The sequence below is a fragment of the Ambystoma mexicanum genome, chromosome 4q (genome assembly GCF_040938575.1).
Source record: "Ambystoma mexicanum isolate Mex_15411 chromosome 4q, UKY_AmexF1_1, whole genome shotgun sequence".
Taxonomy (NCBI): Eukaryota; Metazoa; Chordata; class Amphibia; order Caudata; family Ambystomatidae; genus Ambystoma; species Ambystoma mexicanum.
This window is the reverse complement of record NC_090928.1, coordinates 982,498,333-982,516,352: the sequence shown is the minus strand read 5'-3', so window position 1 is coordinate 982,516,352 and position 18,020 is coordinate 982,498,333. Positions and strand designations below refer to the sequence as shown.

The following is an 18,020-nucleotide window of genomic DNA, read 5'->3' as shown; positions in this document are numbered from 1 at the left end:
CGTATTGTCTAATCTCAACTCTCTACCTTCATTTCCAACCATTCTCGCCCCCTCCTCACCCCATACCCAATCTGGATTCTGTCCTCTTCACTCCATGGAAACTGCTCTCACCTCTGTTCTCATCTCTCTCCTCTCTGCTATTCCTCTATTTTTGTCCTCCTGGACCTCTCTGCAGCTTTTGATACTGTTGACCACCCTCTACTCCTTAGCGCTCTCTCTTCATTTGGCCTTAAAGACTCAGTTCTCATTTGGTTCTCCACCTATCTTTCTAACCGCACCTTCTCAGGCTCCTGGGGTGGCTGCACCTCCCCTATCTTTCCTCTCAACCATGGCGTTCCCCAAGGTTCTGTCCTTGGCCCCTTTCTCTTTTCACTATATATTTCCTTCCTTGCTCCATTAATATCCTCCTTTGCTGTCTCACACCATTTCTATGTTGATGATACCCAGCTCTTCCTCTCTTTCTCCCCCTTCTCTCCTGGCATCCACCATAAGCTTTCTTCTTGCCTCTCTGCTATTAACTCTTGGATGTCCTGTCATTTCCTTACTCTTAACGCAGATAAAACAGAACTCCCTTTCTTCCCTGCCAACACTCTTCCTCCTCCCTCCCCTCCTACTTTCATTCTCTTTCCTCCTTCCCAACTCGCCTTCTCTCCCCATGCCTGCAACCTTGGTCTCCACCTCTCTTTCTCATCACATTTCTCTCACTGCCAGATCTTGCCGCTTCCACCTCTACAACATCCATAAAATTCATCCTTTCCTAACCTTCCACGCTACCAAACTCTCATTTCCTCCCTCCTCTTCTCCAGACTCTTCTACTGCTCTTCTCTTCTCTTTGGACTCCCTTCCTCTCACCTCTCCCCCCTCAAATCTATCTATCACTCCACCATCCGCTCCCTCTGCTTTCTCTCACCTCACGACTCCATCTCCTCTCTTAACTCACTAGGTTGGCTCACATTTCACTCCCAGCTCAAATTTAACTTCCTCTGTCTAGTCTACAAAGCCCTCTATTGTCTTGCCCCTTCTTACCTATCCTCCCTTCTCACTTTCTATACTCCTTCTCGTTCTCTCCATTCTACAGATCACCTCCTCTCTCCTCCTCCACGCTGTGCCCCTTCCCGTTTCCGCTCCTTCCAACTTCTCGCTCCTTTCCATTGGAACCGCCTTCCCCTCCCCATCTGCGCTATTACCTCATACCCCTCATTTCACACTTCTCTAAAATCCGATCTCTTCCACTCTCCCACCTAGCACCCTTTGCTTCCTCTCTCACTACTGAAGCCACCTCCACCCACTCCTCCTACCCCCCCCCTCTCACTTCGGTCCTTCTCCATTTGTGCTTAACCTCATCAATAATATAAATTGTTCTTTGTACTGTTTTGTGGTTTAGTTTCATTGTCATGTATTGTTGCATTTACTTGTTCCTCTTGTAAAGCGCTTTGGATTAAAGCACTGTATAAAATAAATACAAAAATACTAGCACTGAGCCCGAGGTTCTCCTCCTTGGCTCCCCTTGGTACCTCCCTCTTGGGCCGTCCATCAGCACTTGTACACCCCTCTGCTCCTCCTTCCATTCCATACACCAGCACTTCTCTCCAATGCACTTGCACAGGCGAATGCTGTAAGGCCTAGTAGGGCCACAACTTTATATTACTGTTTTTCCACTGTTATTTCCCATTTAGCCATGTGGTGCTTTGAAACACAATTCTCTTGTATAAAGTGCCTTACAGATGTGGTCACTTCAAGTGCGCCAAAAGAAGGCTAGAGAAACAATAGGTATGACTACACAGTGTTCTAAAGCCTCACCTTGTGGTGCATGTGGCTACTTGATCTGAGAATAAACACGCAGGGGACATATGTAGTGTGAGTATGCAATCTGAGTTTTGCCTGACAGTACGCAGGGCTGCTTCAAGTGCGCAAGTGAGCATGACTGGAGATGCATGGAGATTAATTCTAATAAGATGTGTTCAATATATGCCAGAAATTTGGGTTGTAAACAAACTAATCGAGCGCGGAATAGGGACTTAATAAGTAAGGTCGGTAGGTTTGTAGGAGATTCGGAGCATGGGTATGCTTTGGGCCATGAAAGAGTGTGTGACGAGTGAGAAGTGGGTACAGATCACCTTTTTCTTGCAGCGCAAAAATAGCCCAGGGGGTAACAGCAATACATCACTTTCTGGTGTTTTTAATCGCTTTCCTCTTGCGGCGCATTTTGTAAATCGCTGTTTTTAACTGTCCTTAGTTTTCCAAACCACGTGTCTGAAGCAAGGCTTTCTGCTATCTGGCTTTTCTTTGTGGCAGTCTTTCTTCAAAACCTAACCTACCCCTCTCTGGCTTAGTTCACTGAATACAAACTGGCATTATTTGTCCTTGAATGAAACACACTAACAGTTTGAAGGACACAATGTGTCGAATACCCACAAAGAATTGATAACATTGACTATATTGAAAGCGGACCCGCATCTTTTTTAGTTTCTGTTTCTGAGATCTGTTGTTCTGAGTGGTTGTTCAGCTTGACATCGAGAGAATGCAACACCCAGAAATTATGTAAGCTTAACTTAATATTTGGGCGATTGAAAATGGCATGTGTGCTGTGCTCTTGATGGCTAACTATGTGACGGACACATTTTACTTTTTGACGAAAAGAATGTACATATTTATATTGCACCCGAGTGGTTTATGGTGCCTTACTCAATCGTATTCTGTGCAGAGTTGTGAGTTTTGTTAACTGGGCTATATTTTGGTGATAACTCCTTGAACACAAGCACCCACAGGCAACGTTGTCCCGTGACATATCCTGGTGTCCAGTCTCCATTGCATCTTTATGCACTGTTAAGTGGGGTGTGGGGTGGGTGCCGGGGGGGGCTAAATTTCTTTCCTTGTGCTCCCTAGGATCCAGGGGTTATTTGTTCGCTCGCTACTCACGCCACTTCAATTATAATACCCTCTGTGGTTCAACCTAAAACGTTCCTATCTGTGTCCTTAGTTTCAGGTAGGGACTGCCATGGGAAAATAGTCCACCTTGGTCTGCCTCCCTTTCGGAGGTCTGACTTCTTCTGTGTACTTCGCTGCGTGTCGTGCTGTGACCTACTCACCCCCCCCCCCCGTCTTGACATCTGTGTTTATTCTGTGTACTGTGAGTGTTGCTCATTTGTTTTCATCCGGTTCCAGAATTTTTAGTAACTTGTTAGCTAACATATTTTAATGTGTGTATTCGATTAAAAAAGCAACAGAAAAATGTTTTTAACTGTCATTTTCATAGCTACATTCTACCGTTCTGCGCATGCCATACAACTCCCGTCTGAGGGATTCGTCAAGCCACATTGGACGATAATCCTTAACAGTGTTTCTTTGATAAGCGTTCTGTGGGATGATCGCCAGGGACCAATCTGTCCTTTTGTGGTAGCAGCAATAAGAGGCAACCTGACAGCGTTAATGATGTGCTCAAACAAGTTTGCCTAATGCACACCTTTTAGTTTAAGTGAGGTGAGAGTATTACGATACTTAGTGGGGTGCAGGGGAGAATATCAACCCTGACACGGGGTTGTATCAAATAATGTGAAAAACAGCAGGTGTCCACAACCTTTGTGGAACACTCCCGTCCCCTGCACACCCTTGTAGTTGAAAATACAACCAAATTCTCTTGAGTAATTTCAAAAATAAATCTTTATAAAGGGATGATATCGTAATCCATGAATTGTGTGCCCCTCATGGGGTTAGTTTAGACAAATATTAATTCAACATGCAATTTGTCACAGTTTATAATCATCATATAAAACCTAAAGTAAACTGATTTTTACAATACATGGTATTCACAGTAACTATTTTTCATAGTCCAGACAACTGAATATTAATATTTGTAGTTCAAATGACTTATAGTAGACAATTTGTACTTGATTTGAACTCGCAATCCAATGTGTATTAGTAGGCAGAGTCCAAGTTTTCAAGGTACTGTATACTTTACGCGTTTCGGGGCGAATAGTACCCCTTCTTCAGAAGATGTCTACTAAACGTGTTTTTCTTCAATTTATCTGTATTAACAGTAAAAAGTATATTGTTATTTAAATCATAATGATACATCATAGTCCCTGTCTGTCATGACTGGATTTTTCTTAATGTATAATCACCTGTTCATTTCTTAGTGTGGTCTCAGTTGGAGATACAAATTCCATCTTGATCGGTATATCTTTGTCAATCCTAAAAAAAATATTTAAAAAATATACAAAAGGGGGTTGTGAGTCCCTATCATTATGAGAAGTGAAGATGTAAGATAACTGCAACCATGTTTGCATTCTCAAACATGTCCATTAGAGAAAGGGTATAGATATTTACCTGATCAGTAGGTCGTAGTCGGGATTTTGGGTAATCTCCCGCTTTGTTAATGCTCTACGCTCCTATGGTGGATCTTAGAAACGCGGTCAATGACCACGTGGGCCCTGTAAAACGGAAAGAGGTTTATTAGGGGCTATATTTATCAATTACCGAAATCCTATAAGATAATTCTATGTGGTGAGTGTAAAGTTCTAATTTAGCTTACCTCAAAGAGGGACGTCTTTGTGCATGTATCGTATGTTGAAAATCATACGCACGGCAACTGAACAAAAATGGCCGTTCTGATGTTTATATAGCGTGATGACGTCAATGCGTGTCAACGTCGTGACGTCACAATGTTTACTTTAGACGCGATACAATGTGTGGTATAAGCAGAATAGGGTAGAGTCCTCAATGCTAAGTTAGAATCTATATTTTGAACATATATGCTGGTCAGTAATGTGGGTTCCTTATTTTCTAACCTAAATCTAGAATAATATTGAGAATTATCGTCGACTCGTGATTAGAGGAAAAATCCAGCCTGCTCACAGTCTGTTATTGAAACTGAATGTCTTTCTTTTATGTCAATTAATTACAAACGTGTAGCATTAGTGTGGATGTGTGTATACATTTCATTATTCCAAGACCCAAAAAAATAAAACAATGAAAATATAAGTCCTATCAAATATTGGTGGTGGTCAGGACACAAACAATCTAATGGTCGACATATATTTACTGCAAGAGAGACTATTCCTTAGATGATAAGTGAGCTATGCTTGTATTGGTTATTTAAAAGCATCAATACAAATTTTTTTTCTGTGTTAGTACAGCTGGTCATCAAAAAAACATTCCGAAGTATAGCAATTAGCTCATAAGGAAGCTTATAAGAAAACACCCAAATTAAATTCCTCATTCATACCGTTGGGGGAAAGACTATTCAATTTTTCAATCCAATGTAATTCTCTCTGCCCCATTCTTCTCTCGTGGTCTCCCCCTCTAGGTAATTTTTTCACTTCCTCCAAAATGATTACTTTAAGTTGAGCTACTGTGTGTTTATTCAAAGAGAAGTGTCTAGCGACAGGAGATTTGGTACTGTTGGTTCGGATATTACTCTTGTGTTCATTCCATCTTTCTTTAGCTTTCCTGATGGTTTGACCTACGTAAAAAATACCGCAGGGGCAACTGAGCCCAAAGATTACTGATTAGGTATCACATGTGGTGTAATGATTCAATCGAATTTTTTGTCCACTGTTGGGGTGCCTCACATAGCTCCCCTTCATCACATTGTTACAGTTCCCACAGTTTAAGCATGGGAATGTGCCTGTCATCTTCGTCTTCAAAGTCCGTTGTTTGTCTTGTTTGATCTTTTCTGCTTTCACTAGTTCGTCTTTAAAGTTCCTTCCCCTCTTGTATGCAATTAGGGGAGGTTTTGGGAATAGTCTTCCCAGTTGTGGATCCATTTTGATGATGTTCCAGTTTTTCTTGATAATCCTGGTAATGTGATGACTTTGTCCAGAGTACCTCAAGGTATGGAGAAATGGAATGTCCTTTGATTTGTTCTTATTAATAAGGAGATCCTTTCTTTCAAGTCTTTCAAGTCTATCGACTTTATCTTTAGCCTTTTCAATGATGTCGCTAGGGTAGCCCCTTTGTCTATACTTCTCGGTCAGTAACTGGTTTTCTTGTTGTAATGTCGTAGAGTCTGACGTTATTCTTTTAAGCCGTAAGAACTGGCTGTATGGTAAGTTATTCTTTAGATGATCTGGATGATGGCTCAGGTAGTGTAATGAGTTCACATCTGTCGGTTTGTGATAAACATTCGTAATAATTACTCCATCTTGTCCAATCCACAGTTCAACGTCTAAAAAGTGTAGTTTGGGTTCTCCCACCTCCATTGTGAATTTAATCCGATTGTGAAGGTGATTAATGAATGTCAAAAAGGTTTGTAAATCCTCTTTTGAACCTCTCCATATGACAAAGATGTCGTCTATGTAGCGTTTCCATGTTATAAGGTCCTGTTGCCATTGTTGTGCATTAAGTATCTGTTTGCTCTCTAAATGAAACATAAACAGATTAGCATACGCTGGGGCCATCGAAGAACCCATAGATGTGCCTGATGCTTGTAAATAGAATTGTGATTTGTTTCTGAAATAATTATTAACCAGTATAATCTTACTGAGTTCCAGGATAAAAGTTTTGTTGGCTTCACAATTGTTGTTCAGCAATGCCCACTCTAATGCTTCCAGTCCGTCCTGATGCGGAATCGATGTATCCTTTTATCCTGGAACTCAGTAAGATTATACTGGTTAATAATTATTTCAGAAACAAATCACAATTCTATTTACAAGCATCAGGCACATCTATGGGTTCTTCGATGGCCCCAGCGTATGCTAATCTGTTTGTTTCATTTAGAGAGCAAACAGATACTTAATGCACAACAATGGCAACAGAACCTTATAACATGGAAACGCTACATAGACGACATCTTTGTCATATGGAGAGGTTCAAAAGAGGACTTGCAAACCTTTTTGACATTCATTAATCACCTTCACAATCGGATTAAATTCACAATGGAGGTGGGAGAACCCAAACTACACTTTTTAGACGTTGAACTGTGGATTGGACAAGATGGAGTAATTATTACGAATGTTTATCACAAACCGACAGATGTGAACAACTCATTACACTACCTGAGCCATCATCCAGATCATCTAAAGAATAACTTACCATACAGCCAGTTCTTACGGCTTAAAAGAATAACGTCAGACACTACGACATTACAACAAGAAAACCAGTTACTGACCGAGAAGTATAGACAAAGAGGCTACCCTAGCGACATCATTGAAAAGGCTAAGGCTAAAGATAAAGTCGATAGACTTGAAAGAAAGGATCTCCTTATTAATAAGAACAAATCAAAGGAAATTCCATTTCCCCATACCTTGATATACTCTGCACAAAGTCATCACATTACCAGGATTATCAAGAAAAACTGGGACATCATCAAAATGGATCCACAACTGGGCAGGCTATTCCCAAAACCTCCCCTAATTGCATACAAGAGGGGAAGGAACTTTAAAGACGAACTAGTGAAAGCAGAAAAGATCAAACAAGACAAAAAACGGACTTTGAAGACGAAGATGACAGGCACATTCCCATGCTTAAACTGTGGGAACTGTAACAATGTGATGTAGGGGAGCTATGTGAGGCACCCCAACAGTGGACAAAAAATTCGATTGAATCATTACACCACATGTGATACCAAATCAGTAATCTTTGGGCTCAGTTGCCCCTGCGGTATTTTTTACGTAGGTCAAACCATCAGGAAAGCTAAAGAAAGATGGAATGAACACAAGAGTAATATCCGAACCAACATTACCAAAACTCCTGTCGCTAGACACTTCTCTTTGAATAAACACACAGTAGCTCAACTTAAAGTAATCATTTTGGAGGAAGTGAAAAAATTACCTAGAGGGGGAGACCACGACAGAAGAATGGGGCAGAGAGAATTACATTGGATTGAAAAATTGAATAGTCTTTCCCCCAACGGTATGAATGAGGAATTTAATTTGGGTGTTTTCTTATAAGCTTCCTTATGAGCTAATTGCTATACTTCGGAATGTTTTTTTGATGACCAGCTGTACTAACACAGACACATTTTTTGTATTGATGCTTTTAAATAACCAATACAAGCATAGCTCACTTATCATCTAAGGAATAGTCTCTCTTGCAGTAAATATATCTAGACCATTAGATTGTTTGTCCTGAACACCACCAATATTTGATAGGACTTATATTTTCATTGTTTTATTTTTTTGGGTCTTGGAATAATGAAATGTATGCACACATCCACACTAATGCTACAAGTTTGTAATTAATTGACATAAAAGAAAGACATTCAGTTTCAATAACAGACTGTGAGCAGGCTGGATTTTTCCTCTAATCACAAGTCGACGATAATTCTCAATATTATTCTAGATTTAGGTTATAAAATAAGGAACCCACATTACTGACCAGCATATATGTTCAAAATATAGATTCTAATTTAGCATTGAAGACTCTACCCTATTCTGCTTATACCACACATTGTATCGCGTCTAAAGTAAACATTGTGACGTTGACACGCACTGAAGACTCTACCTTATTCTGCTTATACCACATATTGTATCGCGTCAAAAGTAAACATTGTGACGTCACGACGTTGACACGCATTGACGTCATCACGCTATATAAACATCAGAACGGCCATTTTTGTTCAGTTGCCATGCGTATGATTTTCAACATACGATACATGCACAAAGACGTCCCTCTTTGAGGTAAGCTAAATTAGAACTTTACACTCACCACATAGAATTATCTTATAGGATTTCGGTAATTGATAAAGATAGCCCCTAATAAACCTCTTTCCGTTTTACAGGGCCCACGTTGTCATTGACCGCGTATCTAAGATCCACCATAGGAGCGTAGAGCATTAACAAAGCGGGAGATTACCCAAAATCCCGACTACGACCTACTGATCAGGTGAATATCTATACCCTTTCTCTAATGGACATGTTTGAGAATGCAAACATGGTTGCAGTTAACTTACATCTTCACTTCTCAAAATGATAGGGACTCACAACCCCCTTTTGTATATTTTTTAAATATTTTTTTTAGGATTGACAACGATATACCGATCAAGATGGAATTTGTATCTCCAACTGAGACCACACTAAGAAATGAACAGGTGATTCTACATTAAGAAAAATCCAGTCATGACAGACACGGACTATGATGTATCATTATGATTTAAATAACAATATACTTTTTACTGTTAATACAGATAAATTGAAGAAAAACACCTTTAGTAGACATCTTCTGAAGAAGGGGTTCTATTCGCCCCGAAACGCGTAAAGTATACAGTACCTTGAAAACTTGGACTCTGCCTACTAATACACATTGGATTGCGAGTTCAAATCAAGTACAAATTGTCTACTATAAGTCATTTGAACTACAAATATTAATATTCAGTTGTCTGGACTATGAAAAATAGTTACTGTGAATACCCTGTATTGTAAAAATCAGTTTACTTTAGGTTTTATATGATTATAAACTGTGACAAATTGCATGTTGAATTATTATTTGTCTAAACTAACCCCATGAGGGGCACACAATTCATGGATGACGATATCATCCCTTTATAAAGATTTATTTTTGAAATTACTCAAGAGAATTTGGTTGTATTTTCAACTACAAGGGTGTGCAGGGGACGGGAGTGTTCCACAAAGGTTGTGGACACCAGCTGTTTTTTAGCGTTAATGATGTGGACAAGCTGATGTGAAAGCGAAACCACTCCTTATCTTCCGACTAATGGAACACAATATGAGTTAAAAAAAAAATCATAGATGGAACATAAGGACACAAGAATATAAGACTTGAAACGCTGGGATTAATCGATCACTTAGCGCAGTAGGCGTTTCATGAGGAACTTATTTAAAACATTAAAAGCATGTGCTGTTCGTTAGCTATAACTTCTATTGGAAAACGAGATCAATGTTTTCATGAACAGAATCTTCTGTTTTGAGTGCTATGTGAAAAATAAAAGTACTTGTTACTTACAAACTATTGCTGTTTTCTTCAAAATAATTTTTTATTTCTTTTCACAAATAGGAGAACAAGTTTTGCACTGTGAGATGTGTGTTTATCTTCCTGGTTCTGCATTAGGTAACGTTATGGCGTTAGTGTTGATCAGGTACGTTTGGCTACGCCGACCACAAACATCTTGAAAATGGGTGGAGCATATCGTTTGGACAATGATGTCCGTTTGAGGGGCGGGCAATCTATATTCTTGACGCATGGGCACTTGAACTTAGGGTAATGTATCAACAGATAAGATTAGAAGATGGTGTTGCCCAACCTGTTTTGTTTTTTTCACATGTGTAAATGTGAGGAAAACTAAATTTAAGATGCATAAAAGTTTTTATTTTTTTTATTTAAAGATCGATTAAAGTATGCTTAAAAATACATGCACAATCGATTGGGACGCTACAATTCCTGAGAGAACTTCCCCTTTAATCATGGTCATGATGTTCAAGCTTAATCCTCTCAATAGATGGTACTATCTTTTGTCATACAGAGTGTATTTGGTGGATTTACAGCATACTTGGAACCAAGTGTGGGGAGTTTTCCCTGTGTGCATTGTACAGGTATCTTGCTATAGCACCGCATATTGGATTTTGCAACATACAAGATATTCAGCATGGGATATATAGGTTTTTCTGGGTTGATATAATTTGATGCCGAATACCACTGGATACATTGCTATTAAATTGTCATTTGATTCTTGTATGACTCAACTCTTTTTCATGCTCTTATGGAACATGTGTAAAGCAAGTAGTTTCAAATGTAACGACTAATCTGGTGGCATATACGTGAGTTTCATGTGCTAAGAGTTAATGTCTAATATTCAAAACTAGCAGCTACACTTGTAACAAACTGCACAACAAATCTCTCCACACACTGGCAATATTATTTACCAATGTATTTACTGTTTTCTGCCATAATGTTCATTTAACCCACACTATGTGCGATTGTCTAATGTTTTGATTATAAACAAGAGACCCATTCTTTCATTCCACGGATGGATTTGAAATTCATTAATTGATATCTGGTACTGACCCATTTAACAGACTGCTTTTCCACTTTCCAGTGATTTCTAAACTACCCTGTCCTTTTAGTGACTTTTTCAAAGCTTTGATTGCTGACAGATCATGCATGTAAGGAGCGTCACGTGTGTTTCATACTTGAAATGGGCACAGAGTAAAAGCACTGTTAAGGATGTGTCTCTAGCGAACTTGACCCAAAATATGTAGCTATCGCCGCCATCCAAGGGTGGCACTGTTAACGTCCAGGGTGGCATATACTTGGCCTGATGAGTGGAGATTTCACAAGGCAGAATGACCATATATTGAAATCCATAACTTTGCACAGAAATGCAATTGTAAGCAGTGAGTATAAGCACGGCTTTGCAGGCTTCTTTTCTAAACACGATACAGCTGTATGTAGAAAACAAAAGGCATTGTAAATGTCAATGTATTCTTTGGACGGCCTTCATGATACTGTTATGTCAGTCACTTTCAATGAGATGGGTAGCTTCTGATTAATCCAATAATGGACTCTCCTGCGAATTCTGCTGCTTTTACTGTGGTGTTGACAAGTGAAGAAAGAGAAGGGGGGGGGGAGAACACAATACATCACATATTTCAACACCCCCCCCCCTTTCTGCTACTGCCTCCCAGGATGATAGTCCGATCTCCAGAAGCTGCAAAACGAGGACCAAAAGGAAATGCTCGGACAGGCCCTCCCCTTTTGTTGGCCTCCACTTCTCCTGCAAGGGGGGGGGGGAAGTTGCTACATTTGTCCTTGCAGACATCCGTCATGTGTATCCTTTGGCAGCGGCCCTCCACGTTGATGGCTGTTGAGTCGCGTAGATGGCGGTGTAGGGGCCCACGAACACAGTGTGAAAAACCAGATGGTGTAATGGTGTTTCACAACCTGGTCCCTGGGGATCCCCTACTCGGGTGGCCAGGGAAAGGCCATCACTGACAAGTTAGGGAGTATCACCTGATTAGGAGGTTCTCGGGGAGTGGGGAAGAAACACCAATGGTGAGACATGGTATCCCTCTTTCCCCCAACCCACCCCTATCCCTGTTTATTTTATGGGAAACTACAACTCCCATAATTGTCCCCACTATGTCTTGACAGAAGTACTGTACCAAAGGAGATGAGGAATAAGGTCAGGATTACCTCCCCTGACTTAGCGTCTGGCACGTAGCTCTAATGGTGTACACCTGCCACCTATTAAGACTCCCTGTGAAAATAAAAGCTGCCGCGCACACACACACACACGCTTTGAGCGAGGCTGGGTACGAGAAGGAATAGCTCTTCTGAGGATAAGGCGAACCAAGCTGTGGGAGTCGGAAAGCCAACGGGCTGATCAGCAATTGAGAGGATAGAGAGAAAGCCAGGCAAGATTTCCAAGCTTTTGGCAAGCCGTGAGTGTTCGGCAAGCAGAGCTGAGCGAATGGTGGAAAGAAACCTTCAGGGTGCCAGGAAATGGCCAGCGACCTTCCCGGGTGAACGACAGAGTTGGGGAGTAGCAGTTTGGCAATGGCCTCGAGCTGTGAGGGGGAAAATGAAGATGAAGGAAGTCATTTAACGCAACTGGTGAGTGATCGAGGACAACAAATGTCTGGTTGTTAAAGGGAAAGTAACTGATATTGAAAGGTTAGGAGTGTGCTGATAAAATGCTTCAAAAGATACAAAGTAGCCGAGTGGTCCTGCAAGAATAAAGTGCAGTCGATGTCTCTGTGAAATGTTATGAATTTATGAAATATGTTATGAGGAAAGATCGAAGAAAAAGTTGAACAAGAGAAGATGTGACGTGTGAAATATGCTGGGAGGGCAAAAATAAAGAGAATAAGGACTAAAAGTACCAAGAGGCATTTGTGCTGCAAGAGGATAATTGTGAATTAAAGGAATATGAAACAGAGGTTGAAGTGGTCATGCAGAGATCTGTGTAAAAATCCTTGCATTTTTGAAAGTCTTCGACAGTGAAATATGAGGTAAAAACATGGGGAAGGGAACCCTCACATAGACACAAGTCGGGCTCGAGTATATGAACTAAGTATTGATGGCAAGGCAGTTGAAGCCTAAGGAAGTGAATTGAACTACCAGGAATTGAATGCCGAAGATTGAAATGTTGAGCTGTACCAGTAAGCCAAAGACTGATAGAACTGTGCCATCCACCTATCCTATTGAGACTCACCTATTGAGAGACTCTAAACCCTGTGGGATTCAACCTGGGGAAGGGACTACTGAAGCCAGTCTCTTCTTTTTGACACTATTTTCCGTTTTGTATTCACATTTGTTATCTTGAGAAGGAGGGGAGGGTTAGGTTTTCTTAGTATAAGCCTTTTTGTTTTGACCAGCCTGACTTGGACATATTTGTTATTTAAAGGTCGAGATTGCTCCCATTTTAGAGTTGGGGCCAGTTAGGAATTCAACCATATCAATCAAATTCATGAAAAAAGGTTTTTGAAACTTGTATCCATTGTTTCTGCCTACTGCTTGATACCATGCCTTCCTCACATGTGACTGACTTCACTTTTTCCTGGTGAAGTTCCTTAATACCTTTTCCTCTGTGTACAGATGCAGCGGTGGACAGTATGTCATGTTCCTTTTTCTCCGACGCCTCTTTGAATGATCGTGCTGGCCTGTGTCGTTGAGGGCCCAGTCGCAATTATATAAATCTGAGGGATCGGGTGAGCACCTCCCCCAGATTGCCAGCACTACTATGAGCATTGCGAACAGGGGCATGCAGTGTATGTAGTGTTAACATGTTCCTGCTGGTCACAATCTCGTGAGTTGTGACCTGGTGACCAGACCCAGGCTGAATGTGCAAAGCGACAAGTGCAAGCAGTGGAACAAGCTCTTGCAAGCAGTGGTGCAAACTCTTGTGATGTGTATTGGATGACTTTGCAAGGCGCTCTTTAAGCAGGCCATTGAGGCACTGCATGAGACAGATGCCTTAAGGCTGGTAAATGGAACAAAGCTTGTGCTTGATGCCTAATGGGGAAGTCCTTTCCTTAAAGAGTTTGTTGGAGACAGGCGGGCCATTATTGGACCTTATTACTTTGCACACTTCCCACCTGCTGAAAACCTTGCACACGAGGAATTTAGCAGCTGATTTAGTGTCGGGTGGAGACACTGTCTGGTCTCGAGCCAACGTGAGAATGGGCAGGCCACAAGTATTACATAGCGATAGTTGGCATACCTCTGTTCCATATCAAGTAATAAATATGCAGATGACAGAAGGACCCTGACGGGTGAGGTAAAGTTTCTTTTAATCATTTTGAGTGTAAAACGCTGACTGGTCACACAGTTAGCAATGAACTCGGCCACAGGCTCGTGCAAATTTGGAATAAAATACTCCGGCTTGAAATCAGCTGCACGGCTTTCTTTTGATGCCTGTGCTGAGTGTAAGGCAGCACGACTGGCTTCCATGAGCTGCTCTGATACCAAATTAAATCAGTAGGGGGACCAGGAGCACCCTCTCGTCTATAATTTGTGTTTCTGCTGGGTGGCCCTACCGTGCAATTCTGTTATCTGGGTCACTGGTAGAGCATTCTAGCTGCACCTGCTGTTGGGACATGCTTGTGTAAATGAGGGGCAAATTGGTAACATTTGGCAGATGGGCTGCTTGTTTGGCCGCCATGTCTGCTGCCTTGTTGCCATGCAATACAAAGTCTGTTCCCCCCATGTGGGCAGAACACTTGACCACAGCCAGAACTGAAGGTAGGCGGTAACACCTCCATCAACCTTGATGGCCACTGTGCGTGCTGCACCGGTGCCCCATCACTTTTCCTGAAACCTCTCCACTTCCATCTAGACAACCCTGAATGTACTGTGGAGGTGACATGGGCTGAATCTGAATAAATAGTGGCACAGCATGCCTTACACATCGCTATTGTGTTATCAATGGCTCTAATTCAGCAGCTTGTACTGAGTAGTGTGATGGGAACCTCACTTCTGATGCCACCTCAAAGTTGTCCCTCTTCAAACCGCACTACCACTGCCCCAGTAAGTCTACATCCCGTGTTCTTGTCGATCGACAATGAACCATCAACAAAGAGCATCTCTCCCTCCTCTAAGGCATGCTTTCTTACTGTATACAGAACCTCTCGGTACGTGGTGCAGTCATGAAGGTAATCGCCCACCTGCACTGACTGGGTGACGAAGGTTGCTGGATGGACAACGTGCCACAGTTCAATGTGAATTGCTGAATTTGAATGTATAAGCTTATACCCAGACACTCTTTGAGTGGTATGTAGAGCGTCACTGGGCAGCCCGTTATGACGGATGATTTTTCAATTGTAAAAGCTGCAGCTGCAAGTACTTGCTCGGATAGAAATGTCCCTGCATTACGGGGTCTAACATACCATGGTAATAAGCTGGGGCTGGTTTGCTTGTGACGTTTTCTGGGTGAGAACAGCCATCATCACTTCACCATTGGAATGGGAAAACAGAATTGTTTGCAATCTGGAGTGGCTAGCGCTGGTGAATTGGTGAATGCACCTTTTTAGTTCCTTAAATGATTCCATCATTTCGTCCGATCAGTTAATGGGACACTTCACCTTCTGTGCTACCTTGAGCCCCTGAAGTAGTGGCTTAGTGTAACTGGAGTAGTCAAAAATCCAGGACCGGCAGTAATTGCACAAGCCCAGGAACTGCTGCATCTCTTTATTTTTTTGGCTGTGGTGTATTCTGTACCGCTGCTGCCCCTTCAGGTGTTAATCTCCTCCTTTCTGATGATTGTATGTACCCTAGGTAAACTACCTCCGCCTGACAATATTGCAGCTGCTCTCTGTCCAATGATGTCAAGTGTTACCTCTTGTCTGCCAATGATGTCAAGTGTTATGGAATCATACATGCCCTGCTCCTCTGTGGTGCTGCACACTAGGTCATCCATGTATTTTTATCATTGTACTTGCTCTGTGTCTTTACATCGCCTAAGTCTGCCTGCAGTACCCTATTAAATATACTCTGGGACTCGCAGAACGCTTGTGGAAGTCTGGCTTGTTGGAATCGCTGACCGTGGTAAGTCAACGCAGTGATGCACTTTGTGTCGGGGTATAATGATATCGAAAATAATGCATTCTTAAGATCAATCACTGAAGTAAGTTGTCCCTGTTGGACCGTTACACAAAATGGTGGCCAGATTGGGCTCCACTGGAAACTCTGCCGCCACAATTTTATTCAGTGGGTGGCGATCCTGTACCATCTCTCTACAGGCACCGTCTGCAAGTCTTCCTGCAAATGTGCTGACACCCCCTTCATACGGGGTATCATTTGGGGAGCATTGTTTGTTCTACAAGCAATTGTTCATGGTATACGTCTCTCAAACCTCTCCTATCTCTCCCTTCAATACCATCCTCATCCATCGCTTGCAAGATCACTGTGTCCTTTTGTTTAATTACCACATCTAGCTGGTGCTACTTCCTTGTGTGCTGCTGGTCTGAACAGAAATTCTGTGGGTGGTCGAAAGGTGTGGTTTCTTATGCTAGGTACTGTGACTAATCTAACAATATCATTGCTGCTTCTCTGGAGGGAAGCTTCCTAGGGTGGCCGTGGAAAGGCAATAGCTACCTGACACTGACCCTGTGGGTGGGGACCAAGTGGGTGAGGGCATCCTCCAGGAAGGCAAGAGAATAGTAGACTTTTAATAACCCTTCAGTGGTACTTCCTAGTAACACCCAAGGCCTTGCAATGCACGCCTTTATGGCTTACAGTAATGTAGATGCTGAATTCCCATGCATGCATTTCTAGCCAACATTATCCATAATACACACCTCCCCATTGAGATATATATATATATATATTATTAGGTGTCGTGTCACGGTTAGTTGGAGCTGCCGGACACAGCGGGAGCCTAAGTAGGAACAAAGCGACTCACATATGGCACTGCCAGTCAGTGGGTGAGAAGAGGACGGAGAAAGGCGAGGACCGCCTAAGATGCTAAGAAACACTGGTAAGCCTAGGGAGAGTACTGAGGTGCTTCAGGGTGAATACTGTGTACCGTACTCAACCTGAGCGCCAAAACAAAGATGGTGGTATAATTGATAGCAACATGAACATTGTGAAACACCTAGTCGAAGGCGATGGAATTGATACGAATACTGCAAAAAGCCTAAGAGAAATACAGGTACAAAAGTTTGCAAAACACCTATGCGAAGGCATTAAAATTAATACAGTACCGAACATTGTTGAAAAGCGGAGTAATTGATAAAAGGCTTGTGATGAAAGGGCCCGTGACCCAATACTGGAGCAGTGTTTCTTGGATACAAAAGTGTGAAAAGAAAGCAAAACATCCCTGGCAGGATAGTGAACCAGGCAAACTGCGAGTTTGGGACTAGCACCCAAGTAAGAAAGTTGTACCACCCTGCAGGAGAGTAAACGAGGGATAAGAGAAGAGATCAGGTGTTAAAACCCTTACCCTGAAAGTGGGAAACGGTAATCATAAGTGGGCACCGAGGTGAGGCTTGCTTGTAGCATGGACCGATCTTGCGCGTTTGACCTAGTCGGCCATAATGTCTTGTGCACTCCCCTTAAAACAGCCGCCCATTTCTCCAAGGAAGCCACCACTTGGATAAGAGCTCATTATTTTTATTTATTTTTTTGGGGGGGGTGTTCAAAACTTTTATTTTCACAATAACAAACAAGAACAAAATGAACAGTATTCCAAGAAATTTGCATATAACCAAGTGAAAGCAAAGTAACCACCACGTCACAACCAATCCAAAACATCATATAAATATTAAAGAGAACAAGAAGGAAAAAAGAAAAGGAAAAAGACAAGGAAGAAAAGAAAGAGCATAAATGTAGGCGAAAGGGACCAAGAATGACAGTTGCAAAATACTACACATCAAACAAAAGGCATTACAAACTAGTGTTTTCACAGCATCTCCGCCAACATCTGAAGTTCACATCTTCCCCCACTTCCTCTGCCCAAATCGCAGGCAATCTCAGATCACCTTTCCGAGTAGCCTTAAGGACTCCATACATGGTAGAAGCAGGATGTGATGCACTCACGCATACAGAAAGTGCTACCCAGGCAGGACTCTGAACAGTCAATTGTGGAACCTCAACACAAGTTGAAATAATAATCTTCAACTTCCTAC

The 18,020-nt window shown here is 41.9% G+C and overlaps 1 protein-coding gene across 2 annotated transcripts in view; it reads left to right on the top strand.

Annotated features, from left to right (window-relative positions):
• Positions 1 to 18,020, top strand: part of ANGEL2 (angel homolog 2) — a 680,936-nt gene that overhangs the window by 47,043 nt on the left and 615,873 nt on the right. The window contains exon 1 of one of the 2 annotated variants that reach the window (XM_069608546.1): positions 9,963 to 10,033. The exons of the other annotated variant lie outside the window; for it this stretch is intronic. The gene's annotated coding sequence lies outside the window, so the exon portion shown is untranslated. Of the gene's footprint in view, positions 1 to 9,962; positions 10,034 to 18,020 lie in introns of those variants that run through there. 2 annotated transcript variants of the gene reach the window in all.